The following is a 22,488-nucleotide window of genomic DNA, read 5'->3' as shown; positions in this document are numbered from 1 at the left end:
GATATATCGTAACACATGCGAAAAACATCTAAACAATTTGCGAGCAGTTTCAACAAGACTGTCCCTTTTAGCTTTTTAATGGATTGTTTTGCTTTGACACTGCTGTCCTTCAGTAATGACGGTGATAGATAAATAGAATCAAAGTTTCTGATTTTAATAACGAAATTAGTTGTCAATGAGAATTTTGTGTTGGATTGAAATATTGCTGGTTTGTGTCCAGAATATTCGCCAACTAAACACATTCTCTAAAAATAAGTTTTTTTCAGCACAATAAATTCTACATTTTAACTAATTTTATAGTTATTTTGGAAATTTTGTTGTTAGAATCAACTAATTCAAAAACAGTAATACGAATTAGGCGCAGAGCTAATTTCGGTCGTTCCGTGTGGGGATGTATATAGCAAGTGCCTTCAAAAAGGGGGATGTAACGGCATAACTCCGAAACCACTGAACGGATTGCTATCACGCTTGGCATAACTGCTTTTTGATATTCAGAGATAGTTGTAAGGGTATTCTTATGGGGGAGGGATCGTAGCAAGTATCCTTAACAGGGGTCATGAAATTTTTTTTTAATTTGACGAGAATCGATACTTTTTGAAGACTTTTAGCACGACTTAGATATAATTATAAGGGTATTTGTGTTAGGTGGATGTACTACGTCCTTCTAAAAAAGGATGTAATGTCTGTAACGGCACAGCTCCGGAACTACTGAACGGGTTGCTATCAAATTTGGAACATATACTTCTTGCGCTTCAGAGATGATTATTAGGACATTTTCAGGGGGGAAGGGGGAGTGTGTAGCAAGTGTCCTTAACATGGGGGGAGAGGGTCAATGACAAATTTATATAATTTAAAAAGAATTGACATTTAGACTAGAAGGAGAGGTTTCTGAAAATAAATTTTCATCGTCCATTTTTTGTAAAACAAGAGAGTGGCAAGAATTTCAAAGTCGTAGCAGATAGTATTGCTGTTGTTAATTCCAGTGCAACACAATTTTCTTTATATAATTTCAAAGGATCTGGATCCTTTTTGCGGGGAAATTCAAAGAACTAAAGAAAAATAATCTTTATCTGTCTATGAACGCGAGTGTATTTAAGTCTCAGCATAACTACAAAACAACTAAACGAATCGCCACCAATTTTGACACATCTACCAAAGAAGGGAATCGATATTTTTTGAAAAGCACAGATACTTTCTACACTACTCAGGGTAATCATGGAGGAGATCTGTAGTAAATTCACTGACAAAAAGGAAGTTAAATCAAAATAGATTATAAGGTTATTTTGAGGGTGAGAGAGATTAGCAAGAGCCCCGAACATGGAAAGTGTAAGGAAAAATTGATCGGGTTTTACGGAAAATTGGTACTTCTTTACGAGTACAGCATATTTCTGGCAAACATGTTCACAAGATGGAGGGGGAATAAGTATTCTCAACATTGATCTGAATTGACGAAATCATACAATCAAAGTGCATTTTTTTACGTAAATTGTGAAAACTGTTGACTCAAGGTGATGGAAATAAGTTTACAACAACATTTGAATTAACTGAATCATTCTTCTATAGGTTTTCCTCTCCGATGAACGAACAAAATGGTTAAAGCCGGGGTGAAATAAATTATATAAAAAAGTTATTCTATAGTACGAATGTAGTCATGATGTTAAACAGCCTTTCGAAATAAAATAATCATTATCAGATGGAAAATTTCTAACAATTACGTGAAAATAATGACGTCATAAAAATTTTTATAAAGGGGAGGGAGTAGCAAGTGTTTATTGCAATGGAAGCCAAAGGTATTGTAGATTGAATGTGATGAGGAAGTACGTTACAAGCACATATACATATGAAACTCGGAGGTTACTAAGAAGGTATTTATAGAGAGAAAGGTGTTTTAAATGTTCCTAACAAAAGGGTTCAAATATAAAACTGACCCAAGGACAACTTCGAGAATTTTTTTCGGCCTTCCCTTCACGAAACATTTCCGAGCAACGTCGGGTAATTCAGCTAGTAATAAAATATTTGTTGAAATGGCTATTTTTTTAGTTTAATTCACCAATTCCACGTGCTGTTATTTCTTAGCTGAGGCACACTTCATTTCCATTCAACTGATGTTTTAGTTGAATTAGTGAAATAAAACGTTGTTTTCAACCAACATAAATGGTTGAATTAATCTTCTGCAATTCGCAGCTATATGGCGCACTGTCACCGAAAAAACGTTAACACCGTAATGACTACTAGCCACTAAGGAGTGTATCTATAAGTAGTTAGCAAGATTCAAACAGTTATTACTCTGAAATGGCTTAATTTTATGCAGCGTGTTCTGCGGTGTCATGTTCGTTTACATGTCAATAACAGCTGCGTAATCGATTGGTTTCGGTACGGTTTATCGTTTCAATGATGAGTCGAATTGATCCGGAAACGCGAAAGAAAATTCTGCACACTTGGTGCTCAGAAAGTGGTGTCACGTACAAATAAATTGAAAAATGGGTGAAAGTGCACCACACCAGTGTCCAAAATATTATCGAGAAGTTCAGTAAAACCCTTTACATGAAGGATTTGCCCCGATCCGGTAGGAAAACGGATCCCAACCAGCCCGGCCGGGACTTAAAAGTGGTTGAGTACATCAGGAAAATCCCATCGGTGTCGACGCGGGATTTGGTCAAGCAGTTCAACACCAGCATCGAGATGATTCAACGGATCAAAGTTCGGAACTCCCTGAAAACTTACAAGAAACAGAGGGTGCCGAAAAAGTCCCTGGTACAGCAAGTTCAGGCCAAAACAAGAGCGCGGAAATTGTATAACCGGATTCTACAAAATAAAGACGGATGTATACTGATCGACGACGAAACCCACGCCACGGAAGACTCTCGAGCGCTGTCCGGACCGCAATATTATACGAAATCGGTGTACCAGGACCTGGACGACGCTGACACCACGGTAGCGATGGATGGTCTGGAAAGCAATTTGTACCTGTGGTTTACGGTCGTCGATTTTCTTCACGAAGGGCACAATTAACGCCAAGGTGTACTAAAAAGAATGTTTGAAGAAAAGAATGGTGCCACTGTACAGAAAGCATAAGGTTCCTCCTCTCTTCTGGGTGGATTTGGCTTCAGCTCACTACGCCAATTCCGTTCTACAGTGGTTGTCAAAAAATAATCTAAAATTCGTGAAAAAAGGACATAAACCCACCGAACTGCCCGGATCTTCGGCCAATAGAAAGGTATTGGCCAATTGTCAAGCGGCACTTTCGGAAGGAAGGTACAGTGTCCCAAAACATGCAGGAGTTAAAAAAACTGGACAGCTGCCACCAGGAAAGTCACAAAAGTAACTGTGCAGAATTTAATAAAGAATGTCAAGTCCAAAGTGCGAGTGTTTCACAGAAACTAGGATTTTCTTCAATATAACCAGTGAAATGCATAAAAATGTAATTTTTCTACAATATATCGAAAGCTTACTTACTTTTCACGCTTTTTTATTTAATAATCAATGTTGCTAACTACTTTTCGATACACTCCTTAATTAGACTAAAACTAACTTGATCTAATTAGACAACAATCTGAGGAGCAGTTTTTTGATAACATTAGGTGATAGGCGGAAGTTAAAAGTAATTGAACACGCGACACATGCGAGCACAGGATTCGTTGAATCCATGATTATTTCTAGCGTGGGACATCCGAAGAAATGAATAGATGCGGAGATTACGACGATTAATACCTAATTGTAAAAGTTGTAAGATCTCAGAGCAATCGATTCGTTACTGAAGAAGATTTGCTTCAAAAAACTGCCTTGTATGAAGACTGTTTACGACTTAAAGAAATGACGGAGTATTTAGAGGCTTTCAAAACCGTTGATAAAATACCAATTTGTCAACTTATCCAATTGTTTCTGTAAGAGATCTGAATCTGTTGTTGATTTTATAATATGAAATAGTTTGAAGTCATCAGCAAAACATAATTTCATGCGCTTAATCGAAAGATTTGAATCATTGAGTTAAAGTAAAAACATGAACAGTTCTAGATGACTTCTTTGAGGAACTCCAAAGGAAGCGGCAAATGGTGAAGTAGTACAGTCATCTATTTCTACTATCGTTTCGGAGCCAGATAGACCTCTTTTTACGAAGTTCGTAAAAAAAGTTAGATCGAGTTTACGTTATTTGGAATTTGGGTCGTAAAAAGTGTAACGTAAAAAAGGTTACGTAAAAGAATGATCCCTAAACGAAGGTTTGGGTGTGTAGATCGAAAAACTAAACATCAATAAGTGAATAAAAAATTGTTCAAGAATGTTCCAATGTTTATTGATGAATTGCGGTTAGCGGTTCGGTGGTTTACTTACTTTAAGCTTTTAAAAACGGCATAACTTCACGAGTCGATGTCTTTTGTCTAGTTCAGAACGAAAATTCTAAGATATCGAAAATTTTCTTACACTGCCAAAAATTAATAAACTGTTTATATTTTTACAAACATAATTTGCGACCAGTTGCTTCTCTAGCACACTCACGATATTTACGATATTTTCTCTAAAAGTTTTGAAATTATTCGATCCATTAAATTCATACGTTGTCTCCCCGGTCTCCCTTACAGAACCTGCGAGGAATAGTAGAATCTATTCTTTCGGGCACTCTTTCTTTCAGAGCGTTGAGTTCATGAGGATTTTCTGTCCGAATCTACAAATCGCTTGCCAAATCAAAAAATTTCTTGCAAGTTTGTCAATCAGAGGAATTCATAACTGTTAGCGAACATTTTCTCGAACCAAGTGCAGTTAAGACGTCAGTTTAGGAAGATAATCAAAGCACAGTCGGCGATATACAGCTATCAGTCCCGAATGCATCTGTAGTTTTTATTTTATTTAGCATCAAATAACCACCTACTCGACGAGAGTCATGAAAGGTCCGATAAATGGAGGCTGCAGTGTATTGTTTTATCAAGGTTATTACGAAAGCTTTCTAGCGATATGCAGTTGATTTGTTTTCGAACTCGCAAAAAAATGAAAATATATGACTTAATATTCCAAACACATATTGGCAGAAATTTTGTAGTTTGATATTGCATTTAACCCTTAAATGCGCAATTTTGTTTTACAACAAAATATCGAAAACGCCTCAAGCTTCGAATTCACGCGTCCTATGCAAAGTTATATCGAAACAAAATATTATTTAAAAATCGACTAAATAATACTTCAAAATAGTGTGTCGTTTATCAGAAGTGACCGTGAGTCTGTGAATGATGATGAGAAATTTTTCAGTCGAAAATGAAGGCGATGCTCGTAGTTTTCATTGATTAGGATTTAAAGTAATATTTTATTGCTCACCTCTTTTCGAGCTGGTGCGAAATTCGTCATATGTGTAAACACATTTCAGAAAGGGTGACTAAATTTCACAAATCTCTCCACGCTAAAAAGAACGTTCAAGATTCAAACTGTTTCACAGTAGCGATGATGGAAATAACCGATAAAAAAAATTGGTTTTTTTCAGAAATTCTTTAAAATTTCACATTCTCAAACAAAACGTTAAAAGATTTATTTAGCCACTGTGCTATCGCCATTCACTATCTTTCGCTCGATTTCAGCTTAAAACTTGAGCTTGAAAAATTATTCTCCGAATGTTTTTATTATGAGACCAATCCCACAAACCGATACCGATCCGACCACTGTCAAACGGAATCCCGGTCCCGTGTGTGAGAGCCAGGCACAGGTACATTCCGAAGTGAAACTCGAAAAGTGCAACTACGCGATGACGGCCGTCAAGTGAGTGATGTTGCAATCCAACAACACTATTTTTTTCCTTTTTCTCTTTCTCTCTCTCTCTCTCTCTTTTTTTTTTGAACAGGGACGGTGCTACCCATGGAAAAACCAACCGAACAGACCACCGACCAACCGAACAGACCTCGTCCGGAGGGTTTTATTTGTCTACTACTACTACTACTAGTGTTTCATTTGCGTTTGCTTCCGCTTTTCGAAACTGCACATCAGACGGACGATGGATGGGCTAACAGGATGTAGGTGGCGTAACCAAAGCCCAACCGAACCGGCCGTTAGACCCGTTGCTGTTCCGTTCCGTTCCGTTCCGTCCCGCTTGACACGACTGCAAGTGTGAGAGATGAACGAAATTACTTATTCATAAATCTTTCATTTCATCCGACACGGGAGCATCCATCATTTGTGAATTGCCGGGATCACCTTTTTTTTCCGCTCTCACTGTTCAGTCGTCGGGTTGAATTATTTTTCTGTCACTGAGCAGCGACCGGGAATTGTGGGTTGACGGCATGCACCACTCGGCTCGGTATGAATAATAAAAGCATTACTTTTGATTAAGATTGACAATGGAACCAGGAAAGCTTCTCCCCGGATGCGTGTGTAAGCGTTGCAACTTTTGTTGCGGTGGACTCAATGAAAAGTCAACCAGAAGCATGAAAAATTTATATGAAAAGTTGTTTTTTTTTTGCTCGAATATTCTGCATGGGAAATGTTTTTTTTTTCGCATACTATTGTCCGCGAACATTTTTAGCAAAAGCAGGTGGAGCCAATTCAGAAAAAGTCTGAAAGTTCAGATCCTTACGGTTAGAAAATTAACAATCAGCTTGAAGAGTTCCCGACTCCAGCCGCTGAAGCCTGTGTTCGACTCACTTGCTCCAACAACTTTGACATTTTTTTTTAACTTTCAACCGAGCGAGGATTGCTGTTTCATTGAACCTGCCTGGTGCACAACATTGCCTAGCTCTCCACCAGGTCGGTGGCCGCCTTCGCTTCTCAGTTCGACACACTGAACTCCGTTTTCGTCCGTTTCGTCCGCACATCCGACGCGGAAAAGTTTCCAGCTGTTTTTTTGCGTATGCAAACCAAAAGTGCCGAACCAACCGGTTCTGTCTGTCTCTCTTTTCCAGGACCAGAGAGCACGCAGGCAGCAGTTGACTGACAGTCAGTAAGAGGTAGTTACAGTTTTTTTTTCTCTATCCTCTTTCTATTGCAACTCGCGGAACTTGCCGAGTGTATGTTTGCGTAAGCGCGATTCCACTGGCGGAAATTTAATTTATACGGCCGCTACCGCAGCGGATTTTCCTGTTGGGAAAACGAGAATGGAATAATAACTGCTATCACTTAACAAGTCACGAAGAGGTCCGAGCCACTGGGGAAAAAAACGGCTTTGTTCCCAACTTATCGTGTCACCGGAACGAATGCATTCGGTTGGGGCCGGGTTTCATATGAATTTCAATTTTCCGGGAGAATTGCTAAAATACCTATCCCAGGTGGACGGTTCCGTTGAACCGCTGTTGAACTAGTCGAACCGCCACGAACCAGGAACCGGGAAAAATATGATCTTTACACACATAAAAAAAACATCCGGATATCCACCCGCCGTGCCATAATTATTGCCCCTTTCGAACAAAGGTCCAGCGCGAAAATAAAAACTCTTTCTAAAATGTAGTTTTCGAAAAAACAAAAAATAATTGAAAAAGGGGGATAACGTCATTTTCATTTTAATCCGGTTCAGTCAGTTTCAGTTCCAGTGAATGGTGAAATTTCGTTTTCCGCCTTTGGACTAGCATCGAAGGATTCCACAATGAAACGGTTTCTAACTTCTGATAGGTTTGTAGCTTACGATCGCAGTGGGACATTTAAAATTTATTATTATCACTTTTATTTTTATCGGTCCTGTGGAATGCTTGCCATGTAACATCACATCTGGAAAATGGCTGCAAAATAAACTTCCTTTCGTTAGGTACATGGCATTGCTTTCTAGTTATAATTGAACGTGTCTGTCGTTATGTTTCTAACCCTCCCGAGTCTCAGGAGGAACCGGAAATATATTTAGTGTCATATTTCCAGCAGAATGTTTAGGTAGATAACCTTTTCCTGTTTGGTCATGCAAAGCTACCGATGTGTGAAGTTTTAATATGCAATGTACTTCATAAACTATGGCTTTACCGCAGGCCATGGAGAAGGTAGATTGTTCACAAGCATCTAGAGTGACATTCGTATTTATGTAAACAAGAATCGATCTGTGTGCGGAGCTAAAATGTTCTTATCGGCAACGTTGGAGCACTTTCAATTGGACATGGCTGTTATTGTGTAAAGGTTCCTTACTTACTATAACCATTTCTAAATTCTATCCGTCAACAATGATTTGATTTCGTTCCCTAAAAAAAGATTTTCATACATCTTCAAGGTGGCTCAATTGATAGAACATTCCCGCAGTTTGGAAATGATTTGGTTCTGGATTAAAAAAAAATCCGATACCATAGCCTCGAATCGAAACTTATTAGTTTTTTTTCGATTATAGAGGTTTCAACCTTAAAGTCATTCGCTTCTTCGGTCTAGAAAAACTTTCTGACCCTATGTGCGAGGTTGCGAATCGAACCCAGGCGGATTGAGTGAAAGGCATCGACTTACCCATCACGCTATACCCGTTTCCAATATGGAAAAAAAAATCCATTTGACGAAGCGTTTCACTCGTGAGATGGGGAGCAACATTTTGGTATTTTTTCGTTGAAAAACATTGAGAAATAATTTGCTGAAGAGGCATTTTTGAGGACACTTCTTGAAAATCATGATTTGCGGTATCCACTGTTTCTCAGCGGAGACTAATCAGAAGTGAACAAATCAAAGCAGCATAGTTAGAGCAAAAGTTTTTTTAGTTTTGTAGCTGTAAAACCTCCCCATAGTAACAAACAACGAAAAGGAAAACGTTGGGGTCTGGTTTTTTATATGTAGACAGTGTGTGTAAAATTTGAAAATAAAATGGTGCAGTAGTTTTTGAATGACGATGAACACGGACTTTCAAAACTTGCTTTCGATAAAAACGCGTTTAAAGTTTATTGTTTATAAAATCGAAGGAAACAATTTATTACTCAAGGGAGCACGTAGGCTCTAACATTCTCAAAAAGCCTTATTTTTTCTTTTGTATTTTGTTATTATGAAACATTTTGAGAATGTTTTGTCAAGTTTTTAAGTCAATCGAATCAGAAATCTTGGGCCTGTGTGCGCAGCTCTAATTTTTTCGTAGTATGAGATCGGCAGAGATAAAGGCCCATAGACGGCTGAGTTTTGTTCCGATAGGCTTCAAAATTTCACAGAATATTCTTGGAATGATTGCTATCAGAAAATAGAAAGAAATAATAAATGATTTTTCAAAAGTGTTAGACCCAACCCGCCCCTTAAAACAGCTAGAAAGCGTTGCATACGATAATTTTCTTGAATTAAGGGTTACAAATCGTACGAGTTATATTTTGTGGAAATTATGAATGTTTAAAACCGTTATAAGGATCAGATTCTTGTGGTAAATGAATTACGATGCGTTACTTTTAAGGAAGTTACAGATGTTACGAAGTGTTATATACGTTGCTCTTTTGTAAGTTACTGGCGCTACGAAGCGTAAAATGCGTTACTTTTTTGTGAAACAGCGTTACTTTTTAGTAAGCTATAGGCTTTACGCATCGTTACATGTGTTACTTTTGGCATTAAAAATGCCTCACTCTTCACTATACGGGGCCGGGGGTCAATTAAAAGTTTCAAAAATAGCCGCGTAACCTTTTTGTGTCATAATATTAAAAGTTAATAACTCAGTCATTTGTTGATGGATTGACATAATTTAATAACCAATCGATTCGAAAATTTTCAACTTAAACATGTATGGCAACGTCGTTTCAGTATTTCAATAGCATACTATTGAAAAAATGGTTAGAATTGACCTATGTTTTCATCCACCAATCCCAGCTGAGCAAATTGACGTCATTTTCTTGTTCGGCATAGGAGGCTTTGCGTCATACATAAAAACACCGCATCATTCTGCGTAGTTTGAAGAGGAATCTATAAATATATGCTGCAACTCATTTCTTGATTTCAGTTGATGCTTGACTGCGAATGAAACAAGTAGCTCGTCCAGGAAGGTGATGACTAGATTGTATATGCGTTCGCTCGTTGGATTGTCGCTTTTGCTAACTCTTCACTGTACGAGGCTGGGTGTCAATTTAAAAAAAATGCAAAAATAACCACGTAACCTTTTTCTGTCATAATTTTGAACGCTTAGAACTCAGTCTTTTGTTGATGAATTTGTATAATTTAACAACCAATCGATTCGAAAACCTTTAACTTAAACTTATGCGGTAACGTCATTTAAGTATTTCAATTGCATACCATTGAAAGATTTGATTGAATTGACCTATGTTTTCACGAGCCAATGACAGTCTCAGTGAAAGATGTCAAAGTCTCGTCCGATTTGCGCAGTATGAATTATAGCACAAAAGGGAATCTATACATATAAGCCCGAATACATTTCTGCTTTAGTTTACCCATCTCTTATCTTGATTCTCCGGTAACTAGCAGGCCAACTTAGAATAGATTTTTTTAAACCAAACAATAATCGTGTAACCTAATTGAATAGTAAAAAGTTGATTTAGTTGTATAAAGCATAATATTTTGGTCTAACTTTGCTTCCAAGAATCTCATACAAGGGATCCAGACTGAGCAAATCGTTATGCAGTATCGATTTGAACAAGCTGTTGTCCCACCAGGAATAAAACGCTTCAAAGATTCGGAACTTAGTACAAATAAGTTGCACAGGCCCACATATATAGAATAATCAGAGATAAACTCGAGACAAGCTGATCTGTGATTTTACATGTATCATTTAAATCCTTACTAAACTCGGGTTACCGCCAGTTTCAGTTAAATTATCATTTACATCAAAACAACAAGTGTTTTATCACTACATGCGTTGTAACAATGACAATGTTCGTTCATGTAATAATAAAATCAAGTTACAATATGAACCTAATTAAGGAATTTGATTGCGTATGCATTGGTTATTTAATATGCAAAAGTGAAAATAAAGTAACAAAATATGTTCTGCGGACTGTGTAACATATTTTCTTCCTTGTATTGCTGCCATTCTATTTCAGACACTTTCCGAAGATTATCGACGCCTTTTAACGGAGGATCGTTAAAATTACACTATTATAGAGTTTATTGGTTGACGGTTATTCAAATTTTTCACATTCACATTTTTCGATCAAAATATTTAAAATCTTATCTAATCGCTGTTTATAAAATGATTAAGTTCGTACGTTCTCTGTCTTGAAAATTATTGTGATATAAAATCGTTTCATTTGTCCAGATTTATATCTTGAGGTTATTCGCATCTAAAATTGATCTTTCAAGTAACTTTGAAATCATCATAATTGACTTTCATTTAAAGGATATTTTCAAATACAACAATTTTTGAAGGCATCAATAGAGTAGAATCAATTATTATGAAAGTATCTAATTGTCATTTTGATCATTCGCCAAAAATGTAAACACTAAAAGTAGAGCAAGTTTGTAATTTGTGACTTTTAGTGCATTCACCATCATCTTTATTTTTGTATTTATTATGGGTACCTTAGAATTAGTTCATTTTTAATGTAATCGTGATCGGTCGTGTCTTGCATACAACCCTCTAATTTTTTTGTAAGTTAAAACGTTACACGCGTTACTTTATTGTAAGTTACAGGCGTTACGAAACGTGACATGTTTTAGGCGTTACGTGCGGTACTCTTTTGTGAATTACAGGCGTAACGAAGTGTTATTTGCATTACTATTTTGTTAGCTAGAAGTGATACGGAGCGTTACATTCGTTTCTTCAAATAAGTTTTAAGCGTTGCGAAGCATTGTATGCGTTACTCTTTTGTAGGTTATAGATGTTACAAATCGTTACATGCGTAACTTTTTTGGTAAATTTTAGGAGTTACAAATCGTTACATGTGTTACATTTTGAAAAGGTACAAGCGCTACGAGGTGTTATACTCGTTATTTTGTAAGCTATAAATGGTAGAAAGCGTTACAAGAGTTTTGGCATCCCAATTTTAACATATTGAACAGTCAGTTAGTTATTTGCAAATCTACTGGAAATGCCAAGATTATGAAATGATTAGAAATGAACCTTCATGGAATTCATGGAATACACTGATCAAAATTAGCACGATGACATACATATTTTGAAGGAAAAATGAGCATAAACATTCAAGTGAATCAATTGTTCTAGTCTATCCATGGAGGAATCATTAGTTCATTAGTTCAGGATGAACTTCTTGGAGACTTTTTAAAAATGTTTTAAAAGTTCTTTTATTTGTATCTTAGTTTGTGAAAATCGGTTAAGGAATTTCCGTGAAAATTGAATGCGCATTTTCTTATTCATTTGCACATATAACCTGGTAATTTCGGAACCGGAAGTTGGACAAAAATGAGATTCAATAACAAACTATGAGACCATAAGACCTTTTGTTTGAATCTAAGATTGTGAAAATCGGTTCAACCATCTCTGAGTAAATCGAGTGATATTATTTGTCACATACACACATACACACAAGGACATTTTGTGATCTCAACGAATGGTATATGACATACGGTCACGGTTGTTAAGACGGTTTCACAGCGATTGCATAGCTTTCTACAAAAGAAAGTAAAAAAATACACAGATAAAAAATGAAAACTCAGAGAAATTCAAAACAATAAATGAATGATTAATTTGAATTTTCTTAAGATGGAAAATACTGAGGAAAATATAGGTAGAGTTTAGTATGTCTGAAAAGTCGAAAAGATAAAGCTAAAAAAATAAAAACAAATAAATAAAGTTGAAATGAAACACAAAATTTAAAGCACTGAAGAGCTTACAAAAGAAACAGGGAAACTATAATTAAGCGCTAGCACAAATGAAATATTCAAAAAGTTAAAGTTTAGCACAGAAACTCCCAGAATGAAAAAACGATTGAAAGATTTTAGGTTAGAAAGAAGGAAAGAGTACTAAAATGTAAAAAAAGAACTGAAATGTCTAAATATACTTAAGACACTTAAGACAAGTGACAAAAAAGAGTAGAAAAAAGTTACGAAAACCAGAAAAAGAGCAGGAAAAAGTTGAGAAACGGCATCAGGCCATTTCTTCATTATAATCCGCCGCTCATGGATGAAACTTGATTGAACCGCCGCTTCGTCGAGGTCACTGCTTTGAAATTGGTCAGTATTTTTCGATTGGGAGAAGTTTCGGGTAATTCGTAGCTGGAGGACAAAATCGATCTTATTGGAAGCATACCACTCTAGAACCTCCCTGGAGTAGTGACTGCTAGCAAAATGACCCCAAAATAGATTACTTTCCACTAGGCTTGCGATTGAACGGCAATACATGCTTTTTCGTGCATTCTTCGCAGTAAACACTGGATTTCATCGTCGAGGAGGTGATGATCGGTTACGTTTTCTGGTCGTACAAGAGCTTTTGGTTACGGAATTCTTCTTCATGTGCTGGTTTAGAAAATTGAAAGACGTTTTCGAAGCTGCACATTCCTACTAATGAAAATTGTTTGAATTTTGAGAAAATGGCTTGAAATTGTTCGAAATTGAAGAAAATGGCTTATCCATTGGTTCAACAGTAAAGACAATAAAATCAGCTGGCTGGATATCCACAAAATATTCGAAAGATGATCAAAATGTATAAGAGGCCATTGAATATATTTCGAATCAAATCACTATAACGATCACTTTTGCAATTATTGTGTCGAAAAAACGGAGATATTTTAGAAGTGCAAACTATCTCAGAAAGTAAAGGCACAACTGTGATTTTTTTTTTCAAAATCCTGGCTTAGTCCACCTGGTGTTGTAATTTAGTCACTACAAAGATGATACCATCACCTTTGTTGTAATTTAGTGAAAGATGGCTATTTGATCGATGCAATTGAATATTAACTCATTTCGTAACCGAATGTTTGAAGTATACACACGCGTTTTTTTTTACAATCGACATCGGCAAAGACGAAGGTGCCTATCACAGCAGAGGCTGTAGTATAGGCATTAAATAGAAGTGATAAAAAGTAGCATCCCCGCAAGTGAGTTCTGTCTGTGCACTAGTTTCGTATCGGTATCAACAGTAGACGCTATTGTGCTATCCTCGGGCAGCAGTTCTTTCTATTGTTTGCTACCTGCATCGCAGCAGGCAAATCCTGAGTCAAGGCCACGCTGAGACACAACGAAGGAGTGAAGAAGCAACTCACCTAACAGCTTACTGTTAAGTATTTTCTCAAACTTTTTCTTTCTACTTTTACTATTCATATATTTGCTTTCCATTTTATTTTTTTCATTCTCATTTCAAGTGCGGGAGACTTCTTCACTCCCGCACTAAAAATATGAATATTGATGACAGTGGGGGTGTCTCGGAACAAGGTAAAGCTTCAATGAACGAAGAACATTTAGAAGCTGAAACTGAATCCGAGATGCCGCCATCTCCCCCTTCGAGACCTCCATCTCCCTTTGAGATATTGCCTCCTCGTCGAAAAGTTTACCAAGACGATAGCTCGGGGGGTCCGTGGGTGGTATACTTCCGGCCCAAATCCAAGTCCAAGTCTCTCAGAGTCCTGAATATTGCAAGGGACCTGACAAAACATTACTCGGCAATAAAATCAATTGGCAAGGTTTTGCCAAACAAGTTACGCGTTGTTGTGTCCGATCTGAAGCAAGCAAACGAGCTTGCTACCAGCGAGTTGTTCACGAGGGAGTACCACGTGTACGTCCCGTCTCATGTAGTGGAGATCGACGGTGTGGTCCATGACGAAAGTCTGACGATCGAAGATCTGATGAAAGACGGGGTAGGCTGTTTTAAAAACCCCGACCTTCAGCCAGTGAAAATTTTGGAGTGCAAGCAATTGCACTCCAAATCGATAGACGGTAAATTTTACCAATCGGACTCGTTTCGCGTGACTATTGCCGGATCTGCACTTAAAAATTATTTGGTAGTAAGTGGAGTTCGTCTACCTGTTCGGCTGTATGTACCACGAGTAATGCACTGTACAAGCTGCAAACAGCTAGGGCATACGGCAACCTATTGTTGTAACAAATTGCGATGCGGCAAATGTGGCGAAACCCATCAGGACGATCTCTACAGAAGAGCAGCGGAAAAGTGTTGCTACTGCGGGGAGAATCCTCATGATCTATCGGTGTGCCCTACGTACATACAGCGTGCGGAGGAGTTAAAGCGATCCGTGAAAGAACGCTCCAAACATTCTTACGCGGAAATCTTAAAAAGAATCACTCCATCGAACCCTGAGAAACCGTTTGCACTCTTGCCAGTTGAAGAGGAAACCTCTGACGAAGAACCTTCCTACACGCAGGTTGAAGGAAGCAGGAAAAGAAAAATCTTGAAGTCTTGAAGTACTGGCGGGCGTCTTATCGCTGAAAAACAGATTCTGGGATCTCTCATATCGATTGCTTATCCGATGCGACATCTTGAATCCGATGGTGATTGAAAACTTTGAAAAGCTTGTCAAGCTTAATTCACAGACCCGTTTCATGTCCTTGTATTTTGACTACCTGGTTCAGGATATAAATCCTTCTTCGTTTGTTCCCAATCGTGTTCATTTGTTGGATACTTCTAATTCTACTGTGTTTTTCGACACATCCATGAAAGAAGAAATTCGTGGAATCCCGGATCCTGCACGCCCTCAAGAGATCCCAAAAATGTTTAATAATAAATTTAAAGAATGTAAAAGTGTAATAAAATCTTTTACACTGACGGATCACATCTCGACGGGTCCACTGGCTCCGGTATATTCAATGTAAATTTCACCGCTTCCTATAAACTCAGTGATCCAGCTTCAGTTTACGTCGCAGAACTAGCTGCAATTCAGTATACCCTTGAGATCATTGACACTCTGCCCACAGATCACTACTTCATTGTATCGGACAGTCTCAGTTCTATTGAGGCTCTCCGTTCAGTGAAGCCTGGAAAGCACTCACCGTATTTCCTGGGGAAAATACGGGAACAATTGAGTGCTTTATCTGCAAAATCATACCAGATTACTTTGGTTTGGGTCCCCTCACATTGTTCCATACGGGGCAATGAGAGGGCGGACTCGTTAGCCACTAGAAGGTGATATCTATGAAAGACCAATCTGCTTCAATGAATTTTTCAGTTGCTGTCGTCAGAAAACTCTAGCCAGCTGGCAAAATACATGGAATAGTGGAACTCTGGGGCGATGGATGCACTCAATAATTCCACAGGTATCGACGAAACCTTGGTTCCGGGGGTTAGACGTGAGCCGTGACTTTATTCGTGTAATGTCAAAGCTCATGTCTAATCATTATATGTTCAGCGCGCATCTTCGTCGTGTGGGGCTCGCCGAGAGTGGTGTCTGCGTTTGCGGTGAGGGTTATAATGACATCGAGTATGTTGTTTGGATGTGTGTCGAGTATTGTGATGCCAGGTCCCAACTCATAGGTTCCCTTCGGGCCCGAGGTATACCACCCTTCGTACCAGTCCGTGACGTCTTGGCAACTCGGAATCTTCCTTATATGACTCTTATCTACAACTTCTTGAAAACTATCAATGCTCAAATTTAGTGCTCTCCCTATCTCTTTCTCGTCTACAACTCTACCGCACTCTTCTTTTCGTTGCTGCATTATGGCCTGTGTAAACGATGCTTCGGAGCATGCACCTGCCTTGAACTGACTGAGTTGCTGCAAGCTACCAAAAAACGTCACATCAACGTGAAAGCACACCAACAAAGCATCCCAGCCAGGGATAAGGGACTGTCCATAAAAGACGTCACGCTTTTTTTGACGATTTTTGACTCCCCATCCCCCCTTTGTCACAAATTGTCACAGAAGCAAAGACTCCCCACCACCCCTATGTCACATGTCACGAATTCAAAATAAATAAAATTCATCTCAATACATTTTAAATATGTATGACAAACCATACAAATATGAGGGAAAAAATCGATTTATTACATGCTGTCATTAGATTAAAAAATATCCCTAAAACTACAAAATCATCGGAATTATTTTATTAATATTAATTATGTAATTTAACAAAAGTATTTGGTTGGTATTGATGGAACATTTAAATCGTCTGTTTTATTCCTCCTAGTGGTACACAGATATATTATTGTTCTAGGTAAAGAATAATATTTCCTTAGTGTAGCATACAAGGCTGAGAAAATAATGACCAAAGCCTCATCAAAACGAGATCACTGCCGAAGAATGTTTTCAAGATCAGTTGATCAGTGAATTTTAAATCCCATCGATCAATATCGATACTGATCTTCCGTCACACAATGGGTAGTGATTTTGAGCTAAATTGAGATTCTTGATTTATGTAAGTTCAATCATTGGATGATTCGGTAAGCTTTGATGTTGGTGGAGGAAAATCACATATGATCAAGATAAGACATGACATGATCTACGTCTGAAATCCACCCTTTTTCAAATGGAGTACTGCATCAGAATCAGATAAGAGAAATTCTTATGATATACTATTATCAATGCTAGGAAATCAAATTACTGAAAAAATTGTCAGTGCATAACTTAAGTTAAACCGTTTGAAGGCAGCTTTTTCTGTTTTACTCATATTATACAAAATTTATTAATTTCGCTAATTTACTCGCTCCTCTGTGCACTTTTGCAGATCACAACAGAAATGATTTCCTGCATCATTCATTTCCGAATTTACACGAAGAAGCTTTTACATCAACAAATATACGTTTTGCTATAGAATGTAAATGTTTATTGTGGAGATTTTTTTCAGGAAATAGGGCAAAGCAGTATTATAATTAGGTATTTTAAAATGCGCTCATTGAATATATTGGACGTCACATTCCAAAAACCTCCCCCCCTTCCCCCTGTCACAAAAGGTCACGTTTTATGAAACACCCCCTCCCCCTTGCGGCGTGACGTTTTTTATGGACAGCCCCTAATCTCTCTCGTTACAATCTGAAGCGCGTGAAGATCCAGAAAACTCTAAAAAATTTGTGCCACAAACGAATGATGTATTTTAATTTAAAATCAATGTGTATTTTGTAAATTCCACCCTCCTCACATTCCTTTACTAACACTAGGGGAGTATGCCGCCCCCTTAATACGGCGTCTTCTCCTATAGCAATAAGACAATCGGCCACGTTAAGCTAAAGCAAATGAGCCAAATAAAAATATTATTATATAAAAAATACTATGTATTAGAACAATTCATGGCTTAAGCAACATGACATTTGATCGTTGATGATAACGTTTTGAATTTTGTTTTTCGAAATGAATTTTGAACGAATCATCAGCAACTTGAATCAATTGAACTATTAATAGTGTCAGATGTAATAAGCTTATTAAAAATGAAGCATTACAATATCATTTTATGCTGCTATTTTTAAAATTTCAAAATCTGTTCCATAGATATTTTAAATTTGTTCGAATTTGCACAGAAGTCAAGTTTAGCACCTGAAGAAGAATAATGTGTCACAATTCTTTTCGAGAATTGGGAGCGGAGAACTCCGAAAGGATATTAGTACAGAATTATGAATAATGAAAATCGGCTCTGCTGGTCCGCGTCTCGCTGCTGACAAATCTTATTCAAAATTTGCAAAATGTTAACATTCTCTTCGTCTATTCATAAACATCTTCATATATTTACACGGAGTCAAACAACACATTGCAGAAGAAAAAAACCTTTCCTCCGCATCAGACGATTGTGTCAGTAATTCGATTGTCTGCCAAACGAAAGCCGAGATTGATGACTCCGGGGAGTGTTTGCCCTGGGGCCGATCCGCTCTGACCATGGCTGCCGCAGACCTCACAACCGCCGCTTGTGTGAGTGTGTGTGTGTGTGTGTGTGTGTGTGTGTGTGTGCGTGTCGTAGTTGCATCGATTTGAATCCGGCAGCACGTTTTGGCTTAAAGAATGAATCAAAGCTGGGCATGCGGCTGGAATATGAAATAAGCCTGCCGATTTCGGTCTCAATCCCATCAGTTTTTGCTACTTCGTTTGAAGTCGAGCGACGGAAGCAGCAGAAGAAGAGGAACAAACTTCCAGCATAACTTTGTAGCTTGCGATATCGCCAAATAATTGAATCTCGATCAGACCCAATCAAATGGCAGTTCGACAGGAAGCGGCAAAGTCCAATCACTTCTTCCGAATCGGCCAAAATCAACAACACAAACAGGAAGCACACAAAAGAGTTTGCACGGACGGTTTCGCGAAGGATAGATGGACGGATGGAAGAATGGACGGATTGTGTGTTGGGTTGGCATACCGCACCGGCATGCCCGGCCTCTGAAGCTACCAAGGAAGCATAATGAATGTCGAAGTTGATTGAAAATATTGCAAGAAACAAAGTGAGAGCGTTCAAAAACTTGTTTTTCGGGTAAAACTCAATTTCTGAGTTTCGTTTCGAAGCCGTTCGCAATGGTGCAGCTTGCATAAGAGAGTGCAAGTTGGCCGCAACCCGTGGGTAAAAAAAATGAAGTAATTTTTCAACGAGCAATCATCCGTGGCTATGAGGGCGGGCTTGACGCCGATTCGACAATTGCACCAGCATAAATAAAAACAACCAAACTGTTTAACGCAGCTGTTGGCGGCACCCCCTCTCCTTTCCCGCCCCCGTCATCAACATGTAATCACCGACCGATTTGTGAACTACCGTGCAGACGTGCGGCGGCGGGAATGGGTTATGGGTTACGTTAGGTTTGATTATATTTAAACTTGTTTGTGTATAAGTCGATTAAAACTGAACAGTAAATATGAGTGATTACTGCTGCAATGTTGCAGTTCAAAATTTAAGTAAACAATTTGGATGTGGGAAACGGAAATATTTCATTGGTCATTTCTGGTACCAGATCTGTTAATAGATTTGTATAGACACTTGTTTACGGATACTGTATCTGTAATTATTTAGAAGTGAAAGTATCGATTGTTATATTGAAAAGTTATCACACTATCAAAGTAAGCAAAAATTTCAACAGAGTATTACCGCTTAGGGACAGGGGGGGTGCGTTTAAAGTTTCTTGTCTATTAAACTAATGGTAACAATTTATTACTCCAGGGAGCCCAAAGAGTCTAACATTTTCAAAAAATCATATTTTTTCTTTTATATCAGGTGTACAACTTTGCTTCCGCCATTTTTTCTTCAAAATTAAAATCTTTATTGCGAAAAAGTGCTTACAGATGTACTATTCAAAGTATTGTCCGTCGCTAGCGACAACTTTCTCCCATCTTTCCGGCAATTTTCGGATCCCGGCTCGAAAAAAGGAGTCTTCTTTTGACGCTATCCATGAGGCAATCCATTTTTCCAACGCTTCTAAGGATTGAAAATGTTGATCTGCCAGGCCGTGTGCCATCGAACGGAATAGGTGGAAGTCAGAAGGGGCGACATCTGAGGAATACGGCGGGTGGGGCAAGACTTCCCATTTCAGCGTTTCCAGGTGCTTTTTGACCACTTTTGCGACGTGAGGCCGAGCATTGTCGTGTTGAAGGATGACTTTATCATGTCGCTCTTGATATTGTGGCCGCTTTTCTTTTAGCGCGCGACTAAGGCGCCTTAGTTGCGTTTGGTAGCGATCTCCTGTGATGGTTTCACCCGGTTTTAAGAGCTCGTAGTAAATCACACCGAGCTTATCCTACCAAATACAAATCATAACCTTGGCGCCGTGTATATTTGAGTATGCCTTCGACGAAGTAGCATGCCCGGGCTTTTCTGCGTTTAGGATTATCGTATCGAGCCCACTTTTCATCCCCGGTTACGATTCGATGTAAAAATCCCTTACGATTTTGTCTTTGAAGCAATTGCTCACATACAAATAGACGACGCTCGATGTCCCTCGGTTTCAACTCGTACGGCACCCACTTTCCTTCTTACTGAATCATGTTTAGGGTCTTGAGACGTTTTGAAATGGCGTGCTGACTCACTCTCAACGATTCGGCAAGCTCTTCTAGGGTTTGGCACGAATCTTCACCAAACAATGCTTCTAGTTGTTCATCTTTGAAGGTATTTTCTCTTCCAACACCATGTTTGTCTTCGACATCGAAATCACCATTTTTAAAACGTTGAAACCACTCCCGACACGTTCTTTTAATCAGAGCAGCATAACCGTAAGTTTCTGAGAGCATTCGATGCGCTTCAGATGCATTTTTTCGAATTGTAACAGAAAAATAAAACTTACCGCAAATGGTGAGAATTGGGCACATAAACAGACATTTTCGAGCGTGAATAATACGAAAACAAGAACAACTGTCACTGAAACGGCGATGACAATTCGTTAGGCACTGTACACACTCACTTTAAAGGCATTATCATCTACGTATTTTGACCAGCCCCAGCCGGTACAGCCACCTATCGGAAAACGGCGGAAGCAAAGTTGTACACCTGATAATATATTATAATGAAACATTTCAAGAATGTTTTATCAAGTTTTGAAGTCAAACGAAGGAGAAATCTTGGGCCTGTGCGACGAGCACTTGCTTCTTCGCAGTATGAGATAGCAATAGATAAAGGTCCATAACTTCCAGAGTTTCGTTCCAATAGGCTTAAAAATTTCACAGAATATTCTTGAAATGTTTACTATAAGACAATATAAAGAAAATAATATTTTTTTCAAAAGTGTTAGACCCCACCCGCCCCTTAAAGAACTCTCAACTTAAGTTTCTATTGAACTAGAAAAACAATTGTTAAGGTGTCAGATAGTGGCCAAATCTATCGAACAAACCTCACTCTAACTAATTATTTTCGTGCATGAGATGACTGCTGGAGCTGGGACGAATGGGGGTACCTACATTAAAAGATTTCAAATTCACTATCACTTCATATCAATTTAATGAAATTACGGCTAAAACAGTTCACAGCAAAAATTTGATTAAAAATACCAAATATGTAAAACAACAAAATTTCAAAATTACTGGAATTATCAACTATTTATTGAACTCTTCTAGAAATAGAAAAAGAATATTGAAAAAAAACTTCCTAATACTTCTAACAGTAACCTACTTTTCAAACTTACTTGAGCACTACTAGTTTCAGGAATCAGAACAAATTGGCTCAAATGGCAGAAGTAAATTCTGAACCTCTACGAGGCCCCGAACAGTCTGCTGTAAAACCTATTTAGGTTTGTTACTATGTGCGTTCTTTCTGATGAACGATGCACAGTTAATAAAACCTCCAACCCCCGAGAGGATTTAGAGATTTTACAAAAGCGCACTCCCGGAAGAATGCAGAACGATTCGCAGTATGCACGAGCAGAAGTAAATTCGGTACCCCATAAAGGATGCCAAACGATCTGCTAAAGCCTATTTAAGGTGAGTACAGAAGGGATTCATTCACTCCAGGAAGAACGATTAACCTTTCTGACTATATCTCCTTACCACATTGGGTGAAAAACGAGAGAATATCCTTTAATTTTAGCTCCGCATACACAGACTCAACCATGTATGGAGAACCAAAAACCCGGATACGTAGCTGCGTCAATGCGGGACAGTTACATATCAGATGATATGAAGTACCGTAATCACATTCACACAAATCACACGAATAATACTCAGCACGTTGAATAGTAGCCATGTGATAGTTGAGTTTGCAATGTCCAGTCAAAGCTCTGACCAGAATACTGCAATGATGCTTGGAAAAATGCAGTAGACACTTTGACATTTTCAGATTCAAATCTGGTAGAAATGCTTTTGTCTGAGCGCAAGTTTGCAAGCTGCGCCAGTAGCTGGCATGTTTGG

At 38.3% G+C, this 22,488-nt stretch overlaps 1 protein-coding gene across 4 annotated transcripts in view; it reads right to left on the bottom strand.

Moving 5' to 3' along the window:
• LOC131432983 (uncharacterized) overlaps positions 1-22,488 on the bottom strand; it is a 701,653-nt gene that overhangs the window by 497,470 nt on the left and 181,695 nt on the right. The window lies entirely within an intron of this gene.

This window comes from Malaya genurostris, chromosome 2 (genome assembly GCF_030247185.1).
Source record: "Malaya genurostris strain Urasoe2022 chromosome 2, Malgen_1.1, whole genome shotgun sequence".
Lineage (NCBI taxonomy): Eukaryota > Metazoa > Arthropoda > Insecta > Diptera > Culicidae > Malaya > Malaya genurostris.
This window is presented reverse-complemented; position numbering and strand designations above follow the sequence as displayed.